The 22,482-nt window shown below is 34.6% G+C and overlaps 2 long non-coding RNA genes across 2 annotated transcripts in view; one reads left to right on the forward strand and one right to left on the reverse strand.

The window, feature by feature from the left end:
- The window catches only part of LOC149779761 (uncharacterized), a 52,218-nt gene extending 42,145 nt beyond the window's left edge, over positions 1-10,073 (reverse strand). Inside the window, exon 1 of the long non-coding RNA XR_016415710.1 lies at positions 9,990-10,073. This is a non-coding gene — a long non-coding RNA (uncharacterized LOC149779761). The remainder of the gene's footprint in view (positions 1-9,989) is intronic.
- Positions 10,074-10,175: 102 nt separating this feature from the next.
- On the forward strand, positions 10,176-17,442 carry LOC149779762 (uncharacterized). Its single transcript, XR_016415427.1, has 3 exons — positions 10,176-10,276; positions 14,542-14,623; positions 16,464-17,442. It is a non-coding gene; the product is annotated as an uncharacterized LOC149779762 (long non-coding RNA).
- Positions 17,443-22,482: the final 5,040 nt, after the last annotated feature.

Genomic DNA, 22,482 nt, shown 5'->3' on the forward strand with positions numbered 1-22,482 from the left:
GATATACATCACACAACTTGACAATACTCCGTTGTCCAATTAGCAAACCTAAAATTTGTTAAACAAAATTTTGTTGTAAAATCCCGAAACACAATGACGTGTACTCTTGACATGGGCGTCATCAGGGTGACATCAGCTGCGTTTCCAACAACAACAGCAAGTCTTACAAACAAGAACTTTGTGGATGATATGAACACTGGTTATACCGCAATACGCGTAGCAAAATACAGAGACATAATGGCAGGCACGCTAAACCTTGGATCAAACAAGATAACAACAACATATCCAGTATCTTCATTTGATCCGACAAAGGAATTCTACGTCGACGTGGCAGCAAATAAATAAGTTGCTGTTTTAGGTACATCAGCTACTGTTTTTTACGTTAAACGAACTGGTTGCATAATCACAAGAGCCGTTGATATGGGCGTCTGCAAGATAACATCAACGTGTGTTCACGTTGCTGAAAATTAACTATATGTAGATAGTGTTATTATTGGCATCACGAAACGAGTTCGTAGTAACGTCGGTTATATTCCGCATCTTTTTTATTCGAATAATACGTCTTGGGGTTTTACAGCAACAGCATCAACACAATACACTGGGAATAACCCAATTTTGATTTTTCATTTAACTGCGCTGTATCAGGAGGTCTCGAGTGGACAACATGTGGAGAAACAAGTATATTTAGGATAAAAATCTAATCTCCAGCAGCTGTTGCGATTTGGAAGTTTCAGTTACGAGGACGATTAAATGCTGGTGTCGGCCGCATATACAAATGGAGATTAGAGGGATCAACAGATGATACTACATGGATAACTCTGTACAGCGCAACTGGTGATTATATTAATTAGAGTTGCAAAAGAGCTTTACGATGTTTTTTTAAATCCTGAAATAGAAATATTGGTGGTAGCTAATATTGATCAACTAGACCCAAAGAGTGCAAAAGAAGACCTAGCAGCAAGTATAATTGCTAAAATGAAATGTTTAACACTACAATCACCTGGTTTATCAGATAACGAAGACAATGTTGTCAGAGTTGCATGTATGAAAGGTCCAGAGCTAAAAACAGCTATCTGAGAATTTGATATTATCAGTAAATACAGCCACCAAAACGATTGCGAAGAGAAGAGACTAAAAGTTAAGTCTATGTTGATAAAGACCTTGTTAGAGATTAAAAAAGAAATTTAAAACACTATTAATAGATCTGACCCTGTAAAAGAAAAATATCATGCTTATAAAAACAAAACAAACAAGATCGAATAAAAACGTTCTTGATGAACGTCATGCACCAGCAGAACTAAACAAATCGTCTAACAAAAAATGGCAGTATATGTGACAGTTTTGCTAAATGCATAATATTTCGCGAGCTAGTTATAGACTATCCTGACAAAACAAATTACTCGAGATTATCATGACGACACTAATAGACAGGCTACATCATATGTAATATTGGTTGAAGAGCAGCGAATATAAAAAATATTTTGAGCAACAGATAAATGCGGTACTGATAGCAGTTGAGTCAGCGATTGAATCTTATAACGATGCTGAGAGAGATGCTGAGAGAGATCATTTTTATCAACACTCAATGATATAGCAAGTATCAAACATGTTGATGTCGGGGTAGATTTTAATCTTTATAAAATGATTTTACTAAAAGACAATAAATATGAAGCTATTAAGATTCTGACGGAAACAAAATATAAAAATATAAAAGTTTTAATGTCTGGTATCTAACCCTAAAGGTACAAAACATCAACGTGGACACTGATAAACGTGGTCTTTTGTCTTTTTCAACAGTATATGCAGTACATACACAACATCTAGTGCATATCAATATTAATATTGATTATTTAAGATCTGCATTAAACTAAATCGAATCAACAAAAGATCTTTACCAGGCTAATGTAAGCAATATTATTGAAATACCCGCTAATTTTGATCCACGTTTGCTGTTGAGATTCATATAAAAAGGTTTGATGATGATTATGAAGATAAAGCAGTAGCTGATAAACCTTTACCTTTGATGAACAAATCAAAGTAAAATATCCCTTAAATTTGAAACCAATTAAAAGAGAAAAATTAAAATCAGTTAGCTCAGATCAATAATGACTGCAACAATATGTGATCGACTTCAACCATATACCATCAAGTCTCTCCCACAAGGACACCAACGAAATGATCAAATATTATAAATACTATCATAAAAAACTTTATTGTACCAGACGCGCCAGAAAACATTACAACAGAATCATACGCGTGTTAAACTATATCCCGATTGTATAAACAACAGCAGGAATAGCATAAGTAGGAGGAACAGCAAATCCATTATTGGTGATGGTGTCAGAAGCAGGTATTGTGATATCAGCGATCAACAAAAACATAGAGCCAACATATGAGAACAAGAACGCGACTTGTATAATTCCGACAGCGACTTACAATAAAATATTGTATCAACTTTGAGCTTATCTCAGAGGTGAAACGTTCGTCATGCTAGATATGATACAAGAACTACTAGTCAAATACGATTTACTTGTTGATATGATAGCAAATAGAGCTTTGAAATATGAGAATCAACATTCAGAAAAGTTTGTGTGCAATATGCAAAACAATGGAAGATATTGCAGTGGAAGATACCACGTTAAAGATGAAGAAAATTCTCTTCCAGGATAAGCATATGACAATTATACTTAACAAAGAGAAATATAGCACGTATTCAAAAATAAAAACAAGATAAAGTTGTCTCTTGTTTGTAATAATTATTCGGAATATTTTGATAAATATGCTATGATCACAAAAAAGCTCGGTAAAACTGATAATCTTTATAATTCAATATTGCAAAACAAATACACAAAACTTCTAGTAGAGGAAAGCTAAAAACTGTTACGTTAATAAGACAATATATTCTCATGGAAACTTTATCAAAATGTTAGAACAAGATTCTCTAATGAGCAGTAAAATTAATTTGTATCTGATCTGTCATGACGATGAGTGTTATATTATTGCAAAAGCTGCGAAGTTAAAAATATCTCGAGATATCTCTAGCAATTTTGTGTGAAATATATGAGTAGTCTTATATAAACGGTGCTTCTGGACCGAACTCTAATTTGTTTAACAATTTCATCACATGTCCTGGAATGGTAAACGGTTATGAAATAAAATTGTGTTGCCTCAGAAAAACTGTCTTCGTAGTTGTTTCGACTACCTTGAGGGGGCAATGGAGGTGAGTAGAAATCGTTTTCTCGTCAAATGCAAAATAAGGTTTGGGCTAGAAACTCACATATAAAAGACTACTTCCGTGTATGAAGCCATATGTCAATTAGGTACCATCACCATCCAAGGCGTTTCGTTCGACGATTATGCACGAGGCAATGTTTAATGAGGTTTTGATTTCACTTCTGACCAAGTCAGTGATGAGGGATGTTTCCACCCTATAATATCAGGACAACCTCGCTTGAAACTTCAGTGTGCGAAACCTCTACCTCCAGAAAACACGGTGAATGTGATCTTGTATGTCGAATTTAATAATACTATAAAAATCAACAGCTTGAAAGAAGTGATTATAGCCATTAAACGTTATATAAGAATTCGGACTCTCTTTGGAATGCCTCGCCTCGTTGAAGATTGAGTGATGATGATCTCTTTACAACGCAACAAGAAAAAGAAAAAGATACAGCCATGATGTCGAGAAGCCAGAAAGCTAGAACATTTAGTGTCCTGTTTTGCTGAGCACCTGGCTGAACATAAATTACAGCTTAGACACACGAACATTGTTTTGGATGTCAAAACGATTATCTTAGTCAGATTCAACACCAAATATATACGATGATAAGCCAAGAATAAAACTTTGGAGATTATTAGGATGAATAGAACGTGATGAATCAGTGATATAAAGACTTGCGTGACTATTACTGAACTTCATTGGCTTCTTCGGAGGTCCAATGCATCAAAGGACCGTAGACCCCTGACAGACATTTTCAGGCAAACGTTAGAATTGAAATGATGAGTAATTATTACAAGTGAAACGTAAAAGAGAAGTCGATACCGGGGAACTCCCTTGCCTTCTTACGCACACTTCATACACTGCTTCTTGTAATCCTGTAGTGTGTGATAAAGATGATATTCCTCAAGCCTTTGTCATCAACACCAACGACAGTCATCATCGAGGAACCCATTGGGTGGCCGTCTAATTTCACAACGATCATAGTGTGGCGTATTTCGATTATTATGGATCATAGCTTTTGGAAGAACACATCAGTGGCTTAATGAAGAGAAATGTAGTATGGACTCGATTCAATAATGTGAGATTACAAGGAACAGATCCCATGGTGGATGGACAATATTTAATGTCTTTTCTTTATCAATACAATCTTGGATATCTCTTTGGAGATTTTGTGATTTGCTTTGATAGAGAGTATGCTCGAAACGATGATAAAGTAGAAAGATTGTTTTTGAAAATTATGGTTATCTTTTCTCTTTAGTTAGGAAACATAATGTGCATCGCCAGCCAAATGACCTAGATCAGTGGAAGTCAAGTTTGACTTCACAACGTTCTCAGTCTTGTAAATATAAATAAATTGCTGAGCATAATTATTAAATGGTCGAACTGTATTTGTATGATGGAGAAGCTTTCTCATGGGAATAAACTTGTTCAAAATTAAAAAATAGTGTATGTTGTTTTTGATTGAAACTGAATGAATATATCCTTTCCATTTCTCGCTATCTCCAAAATGTCGCAGAGATGTTTTCCATTGCGTCCGTGCATCAGAAATACGAAGCGGTGCGCTCGCCAGTCTGGCCACCATAGTTGACTCGTCAACAGACAAAATGCCTTCCAAGTCAGGAAATCTGAACTAATCCCACTTGCATTTGCACCGTATCAGGCAAAACCTGAACCAAAAGCCTGTAGAACTGGAGAACTTAAGGAAGTAGAAAATGGCACGAAATCTCATAGAAGAGGTCTTCCATGAAGTTGTCAAGGAGGAAGAAGACAAATTGAATAGAAGGTTATTGGCAACGTAAATTTCGAGAGCAGAAGGCACAGCTGACCCAACAGAGACAGGGAGGTTACATTGAATGCAGAGTGGACAGTAAGAAGTTTTATTTTTCCTTGCATAGAAGCAGGCCGTATCCGTGGGCGAAGCCTGCTGTGATGCAAGACCATCCTCGCGGGAATTAAATACGATCCGGAAGAATCGGGAAAAACAAAACAGCCCTTTTCTGGGCCGCCCAAATTCATATGACAGCGAATCATTTATTTGCCCCAAAAGTTGTTTTGTATGTTTGTTTGTTTTTAATTCCCGAAGAAAAACTGTTTTCCCTTCTCTAATGTGTGTTTGAATGGAAGGTTTTATCGGTGCGTCTATAAACACTTACTACATTGCTTGTGTGACGGTATTTGTATGTATGTGTTTTTCTTCGCATTTTGTGAAAACAAAGAGTATTAAATACGTTTGTTGTATAATATTTGCTTGTTGCAGTATAGTTTGTTTGGATGTACAACCAAGTAGCTATTTGATGTCAGTGCTAAATTTCTTTTCAATCGTTGTGGTCTTGTATGTGGTGTGTATTGCAGTTTGTGTAAGAGATGGTTTCCATCACGTGCGTGTTCAGACACATAAAACTGCTCGAGAGGAGAAGAGGGAATTGAAAGAACGCAAAAGGGCATAATCCTGCTGATGCGCCCCATCTGTCATGTCAGGCCTGTAGTTAGACATGCTCCGTATGAACCTTACCTTTTAATTCAGACAAAGGACTGGGGCTAGGAGTTAGAGTAGAAGCGACGAGAGTGGGAAACTCAGCGACCACAGCGGCCAAAAAGGATGCAAAAAAATGTCATAGTCTCTGAAACAAATGACTGAGGTTCTGACGTCACCCAACCCCTCTCTGCATTCCCCATCTCACTAATCATTTGGGTCATTGGCATGTATGTGTGTGTGTGTGGTGTTCGACCATAGAGGTGTGGGCATTAACCAAGTGCACTGGAGGAACAAATGACCCTTTTAAGAGCAAAACAGAACTGACGGTAGAAGACTCATTTTTCCGCAAATTGTGCATGCATACGTTTGTGTATGTCTGTCGCAAACAAAGATCTCTTTCCATATTAAATAATGTGATTGTATGTAGGTGTTAGTGGTGTATCTATAAAAACTAACTTCATTTGGGTGATAGTGTGGATTTTATTTAGGTTTGGTGTATGGATAGTTTTCTTTTCTCCTGTATGTTTTTGTGTAGATTATAGTGTTTTTGTACATAAAGAAATTGTACATATAGTTATTTGAAAGTCCACGCAATACGATGTTTTGCTCTTTTATGTGACACGTATTTTGTGTGAAGAAAGTTTTCCTTCACGTTCGTGCCTGAATAATAAGCGACGCACTCGTCAGTCGTATCATTTATCGTCCATCCAGCAAGTGAATAGAATGACATAAACGTTACAAGAAGCAGTAGGCATCCTGGTGGACACTGGGAACTACTCGATCAATCAGAGGCTCAGTGGTGTAGTCTAAGCCGAATGAGAAGCGATGTGGAGACAATTAGGACTACATAGACTAAGGAAAAAAAAGAAGAAGAGAACAAACAGAAACTGGAAGCTATCAAAAATGTTATTGCTGGATGAATGAAGTTTCAGGCGAAATTCAGAAAGATGGGTGATCCTGATTGGATACCTAAGGTGAAACAGAAGGGGAAGGTAAACTTCCTAGTCCCATAAGAAGATGGTGGAAGAACTGGTGATCTGGAGGAATATAGGGAAAACCATATGCCTCTTTCATGGAGTCTGACATGCCTAGAAAAGATACTCTTTCGTAATTGCCATCGAAAACAATGGCTGTTTTATCTCTGTTTGGTGTGTTTGTTTCTTTGTGTTTGTGTATCGGTGTGGGATGGTAAAAGTGATGTGATGGATAGTATGTTGGACTACAAATAGTTTGTTTAAATCTGATAGTCTGATAGTTTGTGTGTGGAAACTACTTAAGGGTTTTAGTGTGGGGTGGGGTGGGGGTTGTTTGTTTGTTTGTGTATGGTTTCAACTTCACCTTAAAACCCTTATACAGGATTTATTCAGGTATTATTCCACATATTACCTGTTGAGATCAACATCGCCTGGAAAGCTTAATTAACCAAAACCATGATCAGTGCAATTTAAGAACAGATTCCATTACTCTGATACATTTCTGTGGAACAAGCTCAACTGCGTGTACAATCTGCGGCATTTATGATATCATGAAGTTTATGAAAAGCTCCAGTATTCATAATACTATGGACTTACTAACATGTGTAATTGTTATCGTTGTTATGCTGATTACTATACCATTATCTTAAAAGAACTCAGGGGAGAGTAGTTCTTGACTAAATGAGCTGCATTCTATACATAAAGTAGTATAGTAGTAGTAGTAGTATAAAAGAAGAAATATAGGGAAAAAAACGATGAAGCTGCCATTTAATGGATTGAAACAGCACATTTTATTTTCTCGGGATATGATTTTTGTCACTTTTACCAACCATGTTTACTGACCAAATATTAGTAAACCAGAAATATGAACAAAAACGCGAGACAAAACAGTGCAGTAGGAATAAACACAGCTAACCTTTTGTCCTTCATCTTTCTCTAGTAAATACTTCACGACTCAATAGCTGACCCTCAAGCATGTGTGACGAAAATAGGCAAGGTCTCCCAAACCACCAACCCAGTGTAAACATGTTCCTTGTCAGATCACCACTGAAACATAACCTTGTTTGAGAGAAGTGTCAATATGATTTTTATCAAATTCTACCCTCGACTTCCACTCATAGATTGCATATCAATTTCATCATGGCTTGCGTTATTATACCAAAACGTTCGAACATATGACAAGTAGGGTAAAAGATTCCTTTATCCAGTTCAACTGTGTAAATACACAAGGACAAATTGTAGGAAGAAACAAAAACAATATTCCCCATCTTTCCAAATTAAACTAAGATGATGTGTCTGAAAATATTTGTCTTGCTACAATAATATATACCATAAACTTCTAAATTTGAAAAGTAACATATAGATCAAAATTTAGCTTGGCTTGTTTGGATCATTAACACCTATGTTATGCGTACGTGATTTCTGGAGGGAGAAGTCATGTGTCCGAATCTCAGCGATACCTGTTATGTCTCAACTGCCTTAACGTCCTACAAATAACTGTAAAGGTGTTGAAATATGGCAGCATAGCTGTAATCAACCAATCAACTGGCAAACGGAAAGACTTTTTTTATAATAAACAAAAACATCAAAATAAACACAAAACATATCCTCAAACTTAAAAGTCAAGTGTATATAATTGATATAATTTATTTGTGTCCTCTCATATTCATCAACACTTCTGTGCAATAGAAACAAACATGAACTTTACAAACTTTCTAGAGGCCATGCAATCACGTCAAGAGTATACACATATTATGTCTATTAGGTGTTTACACAGATAACCATGAAGATAGACGTTGAATCCGTTCGTCATCGGTTTGGGCTCAAATGCGCTAAGTGGTGTGTGTGTGTGTGTGTGTGCGTTTACAGAGCCTTTATTTAACTAGAAGTACAAAAGCAATATCGAAAAGGTAACAACACAACATCTCATTGACCTGGTTTTGTAATCAGTACGTGATATATAATCTATAAGTGACATACTCCATAGGTGGTATAATACATACATCGAAATATAATCAGTAAGTGGTATTATAAAATAACTATCCATCAGATAAAATGGTTCAATATCAGCTCGTTGTTCTTGAACTTTAAATCTTGAGGATTAACGAGTCTAAACCCAAACGGCAGATTTTCCAAACAACGTACAGCCGATCATAGTGAAATATCGCTAGTGTCTTTCCGGTCGTCTCATTCGAAAATGTCACAGTTTCGATACACATTTTTTAATCCGATATAAATCTTTTGATGTTACAAGTATATCATTGCTTTATTGTGTGCTTTAAAAAATTTCATTACACTATAAAATGTACCATTTAGGACTGAATCGATCATGTTCAAACAGCAATTAATATTTGATGAACTCTATCGATTTCTGAACGTATATTCAGGCTTGAATGAAGACAAAAGTGGTTATTTGCACTTTTGCGGCAATTAATACACCAAACATAAAAATATTTGACACTACACTGTTAAGCATAAATGTAATGGGACAAACTGCAAATATATGCATAAGCAGACATTCAAACAGCTAGATAGTTATGCATTGGGTAGATAGAGGAATATATACGCTAATTCTACTCGTAGGGTATTGAAGATGAAAATTGCACGGACGAACGGGCGTCTGCACAGTTAGACCACACAAATCAAAGCGAACATACTGGAGAAACTATTGATCTCAGTAAAATAATGTATGTAATTACCACAATCTCTAGAACAGAATAACTGTGGGGGAATATTGTAAATATTAACAATATTTACCTTAGTTGCTGTATACATTAAACAGTAATTGTCTCAATCTGTGACGATTGCAGGTGCAGTGTCAACCGTAAATTTCACAACAACTGCAAATGACACTGATCTATGTAGGTCATGGAGGTTTCCCGAGGGTATTTATTATATAATAGCGAAATAGTAAATGTCACATTTGCATACAATCCAGTTGAAAAACTAACTGCGGAAAAAGTATAGACCCCGGTTACCAAAACATATAAGCATACATCATTAGAAGAAATAAGTTCTCCGTACGACCTATTCGCCCAACAACTGGCAGCCAGTAGAAGGGATGTAATGCTTTATTGATAATTATGGCATCATACAGTAAATGTATATAAATACTGCAACAAATATGAAGAAAAACAAAGAAAATAGTATGTTATTCCAGACCAACTATCCCGTGAGTAAATATACATAACAGGAAATATTATAAAAATCTGTTATCTCATTTTTCCAGATTTCACTTATATGAGCTTTCTTTTATACTTTTTCTTTCAGTAGAATGTATTTTGCTTTTTTGAACGACTTGCATTTATGATATACTTACGTGTCCTTCAAAAGCGAGTGGTTATTGAGCAGTCACGTTAAAAGTAAATAAAGTTTGCCCTGCTCGATGTTATCGCCGACTGCCAAGAGCTTTCAAAGCAAATAGGTCATTACTTGTAACGACATGCTGGTATTATCTACTTATGACCAGGTACAGACCGTCCCCAAATTTTCTAAATTCTTTATGGTTATGGCCACTAGTATATCAGCTTCATGGTGTTTATTAGGACTATTTGAAATCCTCTGCATTGTACCCTACTGAAGTCCAAATTTAGCCGCAAAAGGGAGGTAGGTGTATCATAGTTTCCTGTACTTACTAATACTTGACAGTCGTTAAATTCGAATCACTCTATGATTTTGACTTTTTGTAATCTAGTAACTATGGAATGGGTCACCTAAATGTGCAACAAAACTATTTGTCGAAGTCTTTTTCTTTAATCTTGTGTTAAAAAACATAGCTCAGTTTATTTAGTTTTTGTCATTTCATAGGGTATTAACCCACAGTATAATATATTTTCCTTCCTTTCATTTCGCTCTTGTTCCGATACAGTTCCTTTGCATATGTATTAACTACGCTTAAACTTTAAATATAATCTTACCACCGCGTAGAAGATTTTGAAAAGGTTGTGATGGTCCCCATTTTTATATTTAATGTATTAAATTAAGCAGGAGCTTGGCCTTATTAAAAAAAAATTCTTTTGTACAGTGACAAATTACAATTTATAAACGCACTCATTAAGTTCACAACAATTTCTCCATCCAAGTTGAATTGCTTATTATTATACAAACAAGAACACTGTGTTAGCTCTGTTGTGGATATAGGTTTACCGTGCAAACAAGGAGAAAACGCCATGGTCATGTTTAAGCACAACGGTTAGGTATTTTATGTTTGTTACGCACTAACAAGCGTTTCTTGAACATGGAATAAGCTTTCTGTGTTGGTGTAAGTCAATGTTTTCTGTCCACCGCATTTGATTCTTTAACTTGATGTAATGAAATGTGTGTATCAACAATTTAGGTAACTGTAACAATGCCAAACTAAGTTTGGTTATTTTGATCTCTTTGTTTTTCAGACTGACTGTCACCATGTCATTTTCAAATACGTATTCCATTGACAAATGATATATTTTTAAACTTAGAAAATGTGTTTTAGTTTGGTCATAGTTACATTGTTGCAATTCTATATATAGTTTTCCATCTTCTTTCTAAACATTATTTTTCATAAGTTTTAAAATAATTGGAGGCTTTATGTCTCAAGCAGGTACTCAGGTCAGTGCATATCTTTAGCCAACGTTCCAGTTCTTATAAAATAACTCATGTCTATATAAGTTTTTGATCCAGCTTTCATAAGCAGCGCTTAACTTTCCTATTATTTCTCATATATATATATATATATATATATATATATATATATATATATATATATATATATATATATATATATATATACTTAGTGTGTAATGTACCTATACTTATTGTTAAATGCATCATATTTCTATACTTATGGTGTAATATATCATAAATATATACTTAGTGTGTAATGTATCATATATATATATATATATATATATATATATATATATATATATATATATATATATATATATATATATATATATATATATATATACTTAGTGTGTAACGTATACCTTCAACTAGGTAGATAAGGCCTCTTTTACTTGCTATCAGCTATCAATTTCTTTTTTTTTGGAGATATGCCATTTACTGTCGAATTAATAAATCTGTAGCAAAGAACTGATCTTTGAAAGTGTCGCGCAGATGTTTCGATATCTAAAAAGTATCATTAATATCGAGGTTACTTAACAAATTCTTCTCTACCGATCTAATTTGTTAATTTACTTATCCATCTGAAGTTTTTACGAGCATGAATTGGCGCATAGCCGAGTTATTTAGGTTACTGTTTCCTATACACACAGCGAAGGACTTTGATATATACATGTATGAATTGTATCGGTGATATGATTGACCATGCCGATGTGAGACCATGCTAATACCACTTCTGACTCTATTCGCCTTTTGCAATAAAATGTAATGATCTGTCAACAGTTCAATTCTTCACATCATACCCTGCATCATGAGCTAGTTCATTTGCACGGCAAAAATATTCTGGGGCAAGTTAGTAGTATTTCAAAAAGATTTTTCAGAACGAATCGAAGTTGTCACGGAACTTTAAAATTTCTTTCTTTGCCCAATAGTCGTAAGAATATAAAATATTTGAAGACTGAACTGTAATATCACAAATCATTAATATGTTCGAGTTGTTTGAATGACACAAATTTTAAGGCATCTACGCTTTTGGTAGTAGATATATTTCATAGATCTATCCGAACGAGCAATATATTCTTGCTCGTATATCTCCTGATGTCCAAAATAGTGCACGTTTCAATATTCCGAATGCCTAATCTCAACGAATTTGTCATCATTTTTCCTTCTGTTCTAGAAATTTTGTCATGAAGATACACTATCTATACATCTAATTGCCATTTTCATTATATTTTGAATGCTTCATAAGCTGATCTACTATCAGATCCTTGCTGGATGAAATATAGATTTCGCCTTTATTTCGTATGTTATTACCTCATTACATAGATCATTTTATAAAACATTTATGCACGTGTATAATGTATTAATTCGTTCAGGAAAATCTATAGATAGGATTCTTCTGGTTGGCTGATTCTTATCTACGTACTGTTTCACATCAATCATCCACCTAGTGCTTTCCGTTATTTGCTGTCCAGACTTTGCATGCATAATGTACATTAAACGTTCACTAAATTGAAATATTTTACCTTTGATGATTACGTCAATATCTATTGTTCTCTGCACTCAACGTTGTCTCCAAGTTGTGATGGTTTCGTCGTAAGACTGGGCATCAAATCACCATACACCTTTACAGAATACAAAGTCAATCTTTTGACCAAAAGTGTTTACAGGTATAACCCGATATCCTTTAAATGTTCAAGCAAATCATGATTGTTACCAATGAAAAATCTTTAAAGGTTTATAGTTCGCTTAAGTGAATCTGCAAGTCTGTTTTATATGAATCTTTTCTCCTTGCTTAAATTTATTCCTTTGTCTCAAATGGTTATAAGTCCTTAAGCGTATTGTTAAGACAGTGAATATTAGTTTCGACCATTCCTTTGTATAAATTATTGAATATGGAGGCATTCATCATTGGTTTATTTAACTTCAAATCATTTAATATCTATCTAAAATTTTCAGTTCAACATGCGCTCCTAGTTTAGTATGTTCTATGTTCCTTGCGTTTTGTTTAAAATATTCCCACAATTGATTGACTTATGTGTAAGCAACTGTACTTTCAAGATCTTAGCAAACCTGTCTTAAATAATAATTTTCTGTGCCATTTAAAAATGACATCAAATCATTTTGTTAAAATTCTACACATGTCATACTATCTGTTGGTACTGTAAACAATCAAAGAAAGCATCCGTCTACATTTGGATCGTTTATTTTACACATTTTTCAACATTTCACAGAGCCTTTAAAACGAATCGATGATTTTGAAAAACGTCAACCTTTGCCACTTTGATTAATGATTCAAAAACAGCGTCTTCATACACCGAGTACGGTTTAATTGTATTTTTGTTTCACGATACCCCACTCTCTGTTTTATTTAAACCTTCCTTCTACTGCTCAGTTTTATTTTATTGCTGCCAGGTTTAGTGTTGCTTATAACCATGTTATTGTGCTTGGATCCAATCTAATTATCTGCAAATTTTCTCTCATAACCAACTTTGGTCATACATTTTTCCCATCTAGACTTTGAAAAAAAAACATATTTCACTTGATACCACAAGTATTGGCATTGTTACATTTATGATTTTCTAAAACTATTACCTTTCTGTCACAAAATACATTTTTCTCCATCATTTAGTTTCCATCAAGAATTTTAAATATTTTGTGCCGCATGCTTTCAGTACCAGAATGTTAGCATTTATTTCAATAGTAAGATTTAAATCGAACAAACACTTTTCAGAAGAAGATCGGTTTTATTTTGCAACGATTATGTTCGTGAATTGAAAATATTTGGATTTTTAAAATTAATGTTTCCTGAAGTCGATGGTATTGTTCTTCTTTTTCCATTTTAAATTAGTGTTGTATATGCTATTGGAGTAACTGTACTTATTTAACTAGAAAGTATTGAATAATGCCATAGCAGGAATTGCGCGTGAGTGGTAAGTAAGGAGTGTAATAAAAGAATACATTTTAACTTTAACTTTATTTTTTCTCTTCCATTTACCCATATTCTCGGATACAAATATTGTGAAAATGCATTCATCTGCACTTGAGTGTTAAAATATAATTTTACCGGTGAGCTTAATATCCTATATTTTACATATTATTTGTTTAATTGTATAAAACTGAGTGTGTGTTTATTTTTTTATGACCCGTGTTTCCCATCGTACTATTCCTTACTATTACATCTACATAACTGGTTATGTCAATTACAATGCAACTTGCATGAAAAGGCTAATGAAAAAACTCGAGACATTGTATTTATTATTTTGCAGCGAACATCAAGACTAACACGTTGTTTGCTTGTAAAACTCATTGCTTCAATGGACCAGGAAAATCAGCAACCGCTAATATCAGGTATTAATCCGCTTCCAGGCAGATACGGTGTGTATTCAGTGTTCGAAAACAGTTACCAAATGGTAGGGCAAGAAGTAGTTGTCCGTTGCGACAGGTATCGCTAACGTAGAGTTTAGACCGACCATTAATAAACAAAATATCATCCTAATCATCAAACTGTATCGTTTATAAAAGAGATTTAGAGCATTGTGCATCCAACTCGACACCTACACGATTCCACGCCTACATGATTACACGCCTACACGACTCCACGCCTACATGATGACAAGCCTACACGACTCCACGTCTACACGACTCCACGCCTACACGAGTCCACGCCTACACGATTACAAGCCTACACGACTCCACGTCTACACAACTCCACGCCTACACGAGTCCACGCCTACACGATTACAAGCCTACACGACTCCACACCTACATGACTCCACGCCTACACGAATCAATATCCAATATGAAAAGTCTGTGTTGCATAATATTCCTGTACTCAAATCTAAGCAACAAATTAAATGTTTTGCCTTCTGCAAATGAACGCAGAGAAATAAGAGAAAATAGTCACATTATACTTCGGTGCTATTTTACCAACTATCAGAATATTCCAAGTAGGCTAACTTACAGTGATAGAAGTGTAATGTGGGCACCTGTTGTGCAGACTGTGGGTCTGTGAGATACATTATTATGATGAGTACAGAATAGATATTTCAATATGTGTAAGGAAGAGGGCCAATACTAAGTTAAATATGTGTCGACTAAATCTTATTTTCAGTGCATGCTAACACTATATATGAATCTATTTAAACTAAGTATAACCAAAATCTACAATTGCGTGTATTTTTAACGATTATAGGGTCTTAATCTAAGTAACGCAGAAGAACAAAAACAAAAAGAAGTTTTGTAAACTTCAACAAATAATTTGTAACTCTAGAATACAAAGTGAAAATTTATAAAGAACTTTCAGTATTGTGAATAGATTTCCAAGCAGTCAAACAAGTTCTATCACAAGCCCAAAAGTATAGAATATTCCGAATGAATTCCAGTTTTGAATGTGCTGATGCGTCACTAGCTCCGAATGTGCTAATTTGTCGACCGTCTTGATTTATCATAATACGATAGTCCAAAATATTCTCGAATAAATTTAAAATAATCCCAAAATAGTGATATAGTCCGAAAATATTGAACAATCTGTAATTCCAGTAAATAATGAAAACAAATTTATCCTCTAAAATTAAAACTTACATCACAATAAGACTGATTCCACTTCGGATGTTAATATCGAATCGAGTAAGTCTGACGTAAACATCATAGGAAAAAAGATAAAGGTAAGACACAATAACATAGTACGGATGAAGATGGTTTTCCCATCTAATTCGTAACTATCTTGCTTCTAGAACATTCTTAATCTCTAAAGAAATCTAGACCTTGAACTTAACATCTGCAAAAATGCTTGCCTCCAGTTAATAATCATCTTAATATATGATCTAAAGTCATCCAGAGATATTAGCTATGTACTACATTGTTTACAAAATAACAATACATTAGTCAGGTAAGAACTAAGCTTGATTATTGACCAAGATCAATCACACAGTTAAGATATACTTATCATATAATCATGAAATAAATCCAACACATAATATCAAATAATTATACATAACATTATTCAGACACTCTCTAATGATCAGGGTACACAAACAAAGATTACATGCTGAACTTGTTTTTCGGATGTACTATGAAGGGAGTTATTTTGCCTATAAAACTTGCATCGGATAGAACAGTGAAGAAAACAATAATACACAGTATTTCTCGAAAATTTATATTCCATATATATATAATTTGAATTTTTCAGGGACATGTCCTTGTGTGAAGCAAGAAAGTGTGGTTAATAGCGTTAGTGATTTAGAAGAGGGAGACCACATCACGTATCCCCTGGATATTTGCTGTGTTCGATATTTCTTCTCCCACCATGCGATTATTGGCACCGCACATGATGATGAGATAAATGTTGACAAAGTTAAAGACCTAGGAAATGGGCAAGCTCAAGTCCCTTTGTTACATTACCGTAGGGTTAGAACGTGCTGCACAAGAGCTGGAGGTTCCAATGAAATTTTAAATTTAAGAATCAAAAAATCTATAAGATTACATATAAACATCCAAAATACTCTGGTCAAAATGTTATTATTCAGGCAAGAACATTAATAGAAAGTCAAAAAAGCTACTGCGTATGTTATAACAATTGTGAGCACTTTTGCAGAGGATCGGTAACTGGGACGCAAGTGAGTCATCAGGTTCGTGCTATATTTGAGTTCTTTACATCACTGATTTTTCTAGTTATCTGGCAAGCTATCCGTTTATCTTTTGTTGCCCTTATGCTCGTAACCGACGATATCTCGACAGCACACGATAATTTATTAAGTCCTGACAACGTTATCATAGTTGAAATTACGACTGTAGTTGTTTATTTCTTCACTATATTAATCCTTTTGCTTTGGTCATGTCGTGAATATAAACATAAAAGAAGGTGCGATGAATATCACAGTAAGCGGAAGAAAAGGTTTTGTTGGAGGTTTGTCTTCGTCGTATTGTCTTCAACTGGTATTGTAATATTTAAAATTGTCCACATGATTCAGGAAATCAAAGTGTGGATATATGTCTATACAGTTGTGTGCATGATATATTGGATCGTAAGTGAAATATGTCTCTATAAGAGTGAAAGGTGTCATCGAAGACTCTTTAAATGCTGTTAAAAGTACTTCAGACGCAAACTTTGTATAGTTAAAGAACGTTTAAACACAGAAAAGACAGGAGATCATACTAACACTAGGATAAACACGGAAAATCAGACGCACACGAGCACAGACTTGTAGAAAGCATGATATTTACTTTCGTAACGTCGTAAAATTTACAATTATGTGTTATCCTCATTCCTTAGGATATATATCAACAAGTGGGATTCACCCTTGGCTCATGTCCATCGTTTCCCTGCCATAGTTTCAAATGTCAGATGCTCAAAGCCTTTATTTCCAAATACATTTTCAAATAATTGTCTAGCATACTTAACATCGATAGTTATTAACTGAGTGTTCGAGTAAGTACTATTGGCGAACGGTGTGTGTGTGTCTTCATGTATGTGTGTATGTGGAACATGCGATTTAGTTTGAAATATTTTGCTCAAAATTAATTTCTGAAGGCATAGAAAATAAAGGGTCGGGCACAATGTACATATACAATTGTACCTTCTTCGTAAATGTTATTGCAGCATTCCACGGAAAGTATAGTTAATTTTATTGCCAAAATATAAAAAAACATCTTTTATGCCTAACAAGAATATGTATTTGGAATGTAGAATGCATGACAGTATAAACATGAATACATTCTATGTATCTTGAATGTGACATGAAAATGCAAATAAAGCTCAATGTACATATTCCTTATCCAAGATATGAGATCGGATACAGCAATAAATATTCTAGTTTTTATTACTTGCATCCTGTTTTACACCAGTGAACACCAAATATACTCGTTTGATAATCTGAAATCCAATTTATCCTCTCTGTACTCATAAGTTTTAATTTTATATCTGTCCTTAAAACAGAAGAAATCTGACATTTTTGGTCAGTAATCAATTATTTTCCCTAAATTAAAACAATGAAATTTAGTTTCATTATTTTTAAAACTCAAAATCTCCTAAAGTTCTACAAGTTCAGCAAATCTCACCGTGATTAGCAAATTACATTGAATATTTGATATAAAAGACAGACAAGTTGGAATTACATCACAATTAATACTTCCAATTCAGTACCCACGAATGTAGTTCTAGTCTATTTTTAGAACAGTTTTTCCTCTCTCATTTTGATGGTGATAGAAGAGTTTTATTTATGCAGTTTTGGTAGGGATTTAAAGGTAACTGTTTATTCTTGATAATATGAGCTCAGGGTGTTGTTGTCTGTATGTATTTTGGCGACAGTGCACAGTGAGTAATAAAGCCTTGGTGATGATCCGGAAGTGAAATACGTGTTCTGGTTACATGCTGTTATGTTGAGAGTCAATGATCTAAAAAAAGAGCAGGTCAACCTTTGACAAGAACTTCACCGTGAAGTCATCTTTGAAGGTATTTTAGATTAACATATGATTTGCATTGATTGTCACACAGTGGAAAGGTCAGTACTGAGAAACAAATGTAGAGAACATATAGTAAAATTAATTGTGTACTATGTCCAGTTGTGTAATAAGGATTAATATTCATTCACAGGTGATCTCCCTTTGAGGGACTCAGCAAATTAGCTTATTCGAATCCGAAGCTGACCTTGGCAATGGCCACAAGGCGGACATCTCAGACAGGCCATATATTATGTAAAATGAATGATCGATTGATGATAGAAACTGCGAACAGTTATAGTTTAATGCAGTACATAAAAACTCTAAATAATGTTTCATATATTTGTATTGTGGCGAGATAACAGAGTACAAACCTTGCATAACATAAACAATTATTAACTGATCGTTACACCCACCCCAGCCGCACCAACAACATCTCTCTCCTTTTTCTATTTTTTAATTTTATTTTAAGGTGGGGGGAGGACTACGGGCAAATACCTGGTAATTTTGAACTTGCCCAGATGTCGGGACAGTGTGATCACAAGGCATTTTCTCAACATTTCGAGTCAATCAAGCTCTTGAAAAGGGACTTAAACAACTTTAACTCCCAAAACAAACAATCAAAGCAACATATAACAAACCAGATCTATTTTACGTATTTGAATAAACAGTGTAATAAACTTCTATGACTTAAATAATAGAACCAATAAATAAGAAACCGTTGAAAACTGTCTTCTTCATATGAGTAAGCTACATATCTTGCTATCAGATTAGCAAAGTTTATAACAATAACCAAAGGATAGGGTGATCAATGTAACGCTAGTTTTAATCGTACGTATAACCAAATTGTTTCGACTTACTTCCTGGCCGAGGACATCAGAAGAAAACCGCACCTGACGAAAATGAGCGATTAGACCACATATTGAACATCTACAAAATATTTAGTTTTCTGTACAGGACATAGTAAAGGAAATATGTCATAAGAATGTTGTAGATTGATACTAAACACGTGATTAATAATAATAATAATAATAATAATAATAATAATAATAATAATTCGTATAAACAGTTATGGAATTTTAGTTTGGATAAATATTGCGATAATCTGATGTCATGGGAAAATATGATACGATTACATTGGGAATATAAGATATTTTCATATAAGCCGAATTTCCGGTAAGTTTCCTGTTGCATTATCAAGTATTGTTCCTGACGTGTGTGTTTCAGTTCTCCGCGCTCGGAGTTAGACTCAATATGTTGCATCTGGAGAAACTCTACTGAATATCAGTTGAGTTGTTGCGGATGGGAATTTCGAGTTGAATTTGTTTTGAATAAGGCTTTTATGGTCAGTCATTCCTTTTCTGAAATCAACTGTCCCGGAAGCATATTGAATGACACAGATTCTGGATATACTTTACATTCTTAACTTTAGTTTGATAGTAAAACTCACTTCTGCCGTACAGATTCGGATACGCTCCTGAAGCTATGGTCTTTTTCGAAGTTACTTTGGCACGTCTTAGAATGTTCTTCTAGAATTTTATGTAAACGGCCCACAACCATATGAACTTCATGACAGATATGCCACAAACTTTCTAAACCAATGCTTCTCGAACATCTGCGGTATGCTTGGGACATCTGGGTGGAAAGTAACGTCTATGGACATAAGACAGATGGGTTCCTTCTTTTTATATTTCAAGAGGGCTTTTCTATTACTGAATATAGTTTCGTTTATAGCCTTGTTAACGTATTTCCATATGGATCCCATACTTATAAGGTACCACGCTGAGTTATCCTTGTTTCTTTTCAAAAGTAGCCGGATTGTACCTTATGTGTTTGGTCCTAACGCACAGGCAAAAGGAAAGACGTTTTATTAGTAATTGGCGTGACAGCTGGTTGGTAGCAGACACTGGTGCGAGTCATTTGTTTTTTAGCACTCTTCAATCTTTCTGTCTCACCAACAGCCTCACCCGCCCCATTCATTCCTTTTTAAAGAAGTTGGGAACATCAAACAAATCACTGTAGGTGTTTGATGTTTCCGATTCATTTTGCTTTCCATGTCGTAAATGAATATGTATGTTATGAAAGATCTATCTAATGAAAAACGAAACTTTAAAAACTGCTGAAAATGATATGATGATTTAGCCATTTTGCAACAACAACAAAAAACCATAGCAGGTACCCACCATAATAATGCGATGTAGATGAGATCTCCCCATTTTCTTCCAGTAGTGCAAATGATTTTAGGCTCAAGCAAATTTACTATAAATATCATTCTTCTCAATGATTAAGTTTACTGTAAAAGGTAATTATGTTTGGCCAGTCAGCGATCTTTATTATTTTACATTATTAAATCAGCTATTTAATATGCATAACCCAAACGTTGGTTTAGTAGCTCATCAAATGATTAGCTCAGACCAAACGACATAATCAGGATCTACAAGCTAACTAAGTAATTGGTTAGCTAAGTAACTAGCTGACAATCCATATGCATCAATGAATACATGAGAAAGGTTGACTTCCGTTGCGACTCGATGGTCGTAAACTAAGCAACAGATAAGTGTGAAAACCATCACGTGTTGTATAATCCAACGAGCAATTTATTTTCCATGGATAAAAAGGGAAAATTTAAAAACAACTTTTATTGTTGTGTGTTAAACGCAAATTGTCCTAAAGGTTCTATCACAAGTCCAACAGTATAGAATTCCGGAAGAATTCCAATGGTGTTCCGAATAAATTCCAATAACTAAATAAATAAAACCTCCCAAATTAAAAACTAAACACAACATTAATACAGAATTAACTTAGGATGTTAAGGTAGGAATAATTAATTCCAATATAGTCAACCCTAATATAAAAACCGAAAACACATTTTGAGAACCAGGATGAGGGTAAAAGTGCATTTCCATAAAGGTGTAAGTTATAAATAATCTTATGCAGATCCCTACTACTCTGCCATCCTAATGAAAATTTCCATCCAACTGTAATCAAAATGTGTTGATATTACTTTTAAGGTCAGAACCAAAGCTGTATCCAGGACTCAAACTTTTAAACAAGTTTATTCTACGTGCCATTTAACATGTAGGCCCAACTCCTACCTTTAAGTATGGATAAATGTCAATCACACAATGCAAATTAAATATTATTGTGTTTATTTAATTAGTATTATGTGTTTGCTTTTCTCAATGATGATATGGTATATTGTATGACTGACCTTGGTCAGTAGTTGAGTTAAGGGCCAAAACAGACTAATGACATATATTTCATAAACGTGATATATTGCAAACATTTGCCTATGATTATATACTAAATTTTCATATCAGTTTAGGACATTGGTTTTTCAATTGGAAATTCGTAATCTTGCTGACAACTTAGACTATTTTAAAAAGAAAAGTTGACCTTCATCATGGTTCTGTTATTATTTCGTAAATTTTTTACTAATCGCGTTAGACCGCTCCGTTGGCTTAAGTGGTAAGAGCGTCCCCCTCGGGTGCGGGAGGTCTCGAGGACAAACCCCAACCGAGTCATGCCAAAGACTTATAACAAATGGTATTAGCAGCTGCCTCGCTTGGCGCTTAGCATTTAGAGGTTCGAGTAAGGACTGGTCGGCCTGGTGTCAGGATAACGTGACTGGTTGGGACATGATGCTACATGTCTGATGCATGATGCCGCAGTGATAGACATCACTATAAACTGCCATACTGCAGACATCATAGAGATATGACTGAACAACCGTTAGAGCTACGATACAAATCCAAATAACGCACACATAG

This window comes from Sinohyriopsis cumingii, chromosome 17 (assembly GCF_028554795.1).
Source record: "Sinohyriopsis cumingii isolate HCF-2022 chromosome 17, ASM2855479v2, whole genome shotgun sequence".
Lineage (NCBI taxonomy): Eukaryota > Metazoa > Mollusca > Bivalvia > Unionida > Unionidae > Sinohyriopsis > Sinohyriopsis cumingii.